We start from the raw sequence: 5070 nt of genomic DNA on the forward strand, positions 1-5070 counted from the left end.
TCGTCGGCTGATGTGCTAGACGTGGACGTGGTTGATGTCGGTGCATGGAGGGACGCGACTGCTGTGGTTGGTGCTGAACAACGTCGCTTCTCCGGGTGCACGTGATAGCCTCGTAGACAACCCGTATTTTGTTCTGCATCCGTTCCAAGAAGGGTTGTATGATAGGACGGTGATGAAGAAGAGGTCCTGACGACAGTGATCGTCCAAAGGTGGTCACGTCGTTGTAGAGTTCGTTTGTCAAGGTAGCCTGCAAATTTCCAGGACGATTATTAAGTATGCACGCCAATGTATGTGACAACATTACTTAAAGAAAATATATCTTACCGCGTACTGCCTAGAGCCCGAAGTATCATAGCTCGGGTATGTATCCGATGGAGTAGGATCAGGTATCTCCTCTAGGTGAGAGTGCTCAACGATGCGTAACCGTGTTCCGCTCATGTAGCGCCGCAAATAGAGATTGAATTCATTGATTTCAAAATTGTGATTCTCGTGCCATAGATTTGTGTTTGTTGTCTCCCATTCTATAACATACGGCTCTAGTCTTACTAGCCACTCAGCAGTTGTCCTAGTCACGCCCTTCCTTGTCGTCCTAAAATTGTGGTGTGTGTTCAACAATTACCTAAAGCTTCGAATGGAGTACTATGAAAGATAATGCAACGTTGAAAAATTGGTTAATACCTGTGGATGTGTGCTGGCACCGGGTTCTCTATAGGGGGAGGCAGCTCCAACTGTAGAAGACCAAATTGCCTCATAACCCTCTGTTGTGCCATCTCCTCAACGAAGGCATCAAAGATGATCTTTGATTTTGTCATCCAGTAATCTCGGTCCCTTGTGCATAGCACGGACATACCACCAGGGTATCTCGCTTGTATGGCTGCTTCCGTATAGGGCTGCTAGATGACCCCGGTGTACGCATCGAACTGCTCGTTCAATGCTGTGTATGCTTTCCTGGTCTGATCACTAGCAAAGCGTCTCTGCAGAAAACAAAAGTTAGTATCTGCTAGCATCGAACTATCTCTTGTGCAGAAAAAAGTTGCATTAAACTACAACACGGTGCATACCTTGCGACGTGTCCAACACAGACCGAAAGTAGGCATGTCGATGCCGTCAACATCAAACATGGTGTCTATAGGCTCATGAACACGTACATCTGGTCGCCCTATAGAGAACCTCTCCCACGACCACAGCTATAGGAATAGAGGGCATCCAAGAAGGGCTGGCTTTTTCGATGTAAGCTGGCAAGCGTTGCACATACCTCGGTATGTAGTCGCCAAGACCGCCGAACCCCAACTCCTCTGTCTGATCTGATCCGCCGTCTGAGCGCTCGCTATCTCGAGTGCCATAGGGATGTAGAGTGCACTAATAGTGGTGACATGGTTCTCTGTGAACATCACCTTCCCGAAAAGCCACATTAAGTAGGCCTCTAGGCTTCGAGTGATCTGTTCTGCAGTCAACGGCGCCCGGAAGTTCTGGATCTGCATTAAGCAAAGAGAAAGTTTTAGTAAGCCGCAGTTATTTTTTGTAAAACCGTATGCACGATAACTTGAAGATAAGAGGTTTATTAATTTACCCGGAAATTGAGCAACCACTCATACTTAGGTCCGTGATGCTCCCATACCGGATCCGGAGCATCCGGAAAAACACCATGAAAACGTTGTGTAAGAGCTTGCTCCCAACCAACCGGTGCGTCCAACGGTCCTATGGCATGACCTGCCAACGGTAGTCCGAGCAAAAGTGACACATCCTCAAGAGTAGGAGCCATCTCTCCCCATCGGAAGTGAAACGTGTGGGTCTCTGGCCTCCAACGGTCCACTAAGCAGCTCAGCAAGGACCCGTCGATGGCGAGGCGTTTCTCACCTGGGATAGACTCAACAAGACGGGCGAAAGGTAAAAGGCCGGCCCATTTCAACCTTCACCAGAGAACATTTTAGTTAGTGTCTCCCATTAATATGCATGTCAGTGTGCAAATTAATAAAGTACGTACCGCTGAAGCCATCCTGGGTGTATCCTCCAGTTTTCCTTAGGAGGGCGAGTGACCAGAGGCTCAAGCTTGCGCTCATACCATATCGCAGCACGATGAACCCTATCAATGTCCCCATTCAGCAACCACAGTCCCGACATTCCTGCACATAAAAAATTCAGAACATAGTGTCACACTTAATACAAATTCAGAACATAGTGCCACACTTAATACGAATTCAGAACATAGTGTCACACTTAATACAAATTCAGAACATAGTGCCACACTTAATACAAATTCAGAACATAGTGTCACACTTAATACAAATTCAGAACATAGTGTCATACTTAATACAAATTCATAACATAGTGCCACACTTATTACAAATTCAGAACATAGTGCCATACTTAATACAAATTCATAACATAGTGCCACACTTATTACAAATTCAGAACATAGCGCCACACTTAATACAAATTTAGATCATAGTACTGCTAGCTTAGGTTCTTCCTCTCCCTCTTACTCCTCTGTTTCCTCTACCTCCTCTTCGTCCCCGGTTGCCTCGTCCACGCCCAGTGACGAAAGTGGGACAATTAGTGTCCCTATGGCCAAATTCATTGCATAGAATGCATTGCCTAGTCGGACCTCCTGCTTCAGATTCATCCATATCATTCCGAATGCGCTGACACTGCCGTCTGCCTCTACTTGTACGCATATGCTCTGGGTTTGGAATGTAACGCCTTTCAGAGGGGTTGACGGTGTTGAAATTACCCATTGATCAAAAACCCATCAGCTCACCGGTCCAGGTATTGAGGACAGAATCTTTCAGAAAAAATGGAGACACAAACGATATTGCGTCCATTCCAAGCTGCCCGCAAGCAGCAAGTACATGTGAGCAAGGTTGGTGAAGCAATTTCGGTTTGTTGCATGTGCACTCACACGTTGGCCAGGCTTCATTACCAATTTTCACCTCATGCGTCCTCAACTCATTTGCACATCCAAATTTGTTATTGGCTAAGCGGACCTCAAACCTTCTTTCTTGATTACCGATGGCGACTACACTGTGTGACCTAGCTTTTTGCATCTTGTTGTCCATGTACTTTGTGACTCTTTCACAATACCGTGTATTTGGGTTGTTGAAGATATGCTGCTTTGCTTTTTGACGTCTATCTCTGAAATACTTGACGGTGCCATAGAAAATACCCTCAACGATGGCTGTAAGTGGCAATGCTCGGTTTCCTCTGAGGACAAAATTGTATGTTTCCGCGAGGTTCGTTGTCATGACACCGTACCTTGCTCCATGTGTGTCATGTAGCAAAGACCACCTCTCTAGAGGCTCATGCTCTATCCACTGCTTGAAGGTTTTAATCGACCTCCCAAGCCTTCTCCTAGTACCAGGTGGGTCAAAGCCTGGCAAGTCACATAGCCCAACAGGCTCCTCCTCCACGGCCGCTGTTCTTGTTGCCAACAGTGCAACTATTGCTTCAACATGTGCCCTCACCGCTGCATCTCTTGCAGCTTTCCTGTCCCTCACGTGTCTCTGCATGCACACATTAAGTCTGTCGCGTATCAAATTGTACTTCCATAACTGGTTCTGCTTGCAGAGTTTTTTGAACAGATTCACCAGGTTCTTATTTCTGAACTGCGAGAAGAAATTAGCCCCCAGATGGCGCATGCACCAACGGCTCTGCAAGTCCTGCCATGGAACTTGTTCCTCAGGGCCTGGGTTTGTCAGTGTCCTTATCGCACTGAGTATACCTGCATGCCTGTCATGAAGGATGCACACACTGGGCTTCTCCTTCACAACTGATATTTTCAACTGCCTGAAGAACCATGTCCAACTTTCAATGTTCTCACTCTCCACAAAAGCAAATGCGAGTGGGACGACTTGATTTTGGCCGTCTTGACCTATGGCTGTCAGGATCTGACCCTTGTACTTGCCTGTGAGAAAAGTACCGTCAATACATATCACCGGTCGACAATGCCTGAAAGCTTCGATGCATACACCGAAAGAGAAGAAGAGACGATGCAGCACCCTCACAGTTGGGAACTCTGGCATGAACATGTCTTGGATATCAATATAGGTGCCTGGATTCCGCTGCTGCAGGGTGTGGAGGAGCTGGACAACAGAGTCATATGCATCAAAATAAGAACCAAATCTCCTCTCAAGCGCCGCATGCTTAGCCCTCCAAGCCTTTCCATAAGAAATTCTGTACTTGAACCTGGCAAAGACTTTTGTCTGGACTGCCTTCACTTCCATAGCTTTGCCTTGCACTATCTCATCGTAAAACAACCGAGCAATAAGCGTGGATGAAAGGTTGGCATGATCTTGAGGGATGCAGGGAATAAGACAAGTGTGATTAACTAAGTCACTTATCACCCAACTTGTGCCATACTTAGGGAGAAAGCCGTGCACCCTAGCGGGACAATCTGCGTTCTTGCATACCATTGTCAGGAATTTCTGACTGGACACCTGAGCTATGAAAACCCTTTGCGTGGACATTGCCCAATTAATTATTGCATCCTTCAAGGCTTGCTTGTTCGAATACATAGCACCCGTTGCAATATTGTTCTGATGATATTGCCAGGCTGAATCATGTCCATCATTCACGGTCATTGCAGATGAGAAATCATGATTCCACCATGCAGGATTCGGGACCTCCTCTGCATTTTCTTCTTCATCTGACTCGTCAGAATCATCGGCATAACCCCTTTCAACATCAGTGTCTTCTTCTTCCATCTGGTCCTGCATGTGCCCATCTACCTCGTCAGCGTCCACCTCGCCATTGTATTCACCATCGGCGTTCCCCCCTTCTACCTGACTATTCTGCCCTGGTTCATAACCATAAGCATTTCCTCCTTCTACCTGACTACTCTGTCCTTGTTCGTAACCATCATCTCTAGCATTTGACATAGATATCCACCTACCTACACTGCTCTGCCAGGATCGTTGCCACCTTGGCCTTCATGTGCAGTGACCTCCTTCACGACGGGAAGCACTAAAGCAATAGGATTGCATCCCCTTCGTTCACAACCTTGTAACCACCGCACCCAATCAGAGTCTCGCTCTATTGGCCTCAAATAAAAGTAAATTATTGTACTTGACCGTG

Source organism: Triticum aestivum, chromosome 2B (assembly GCF_018294505.1).
Source record: "Triticum aestivum cultivar Chinese Spring chromosome 2B, IWGSC CS RefSeq v2.1, whole genome shotgun sequence".
NCBI lineage: Eukaryota > Viridiplantae > Streptophyta > Magnoliopsida > Poales > Poaceae > Triticum > Triticum aestivum.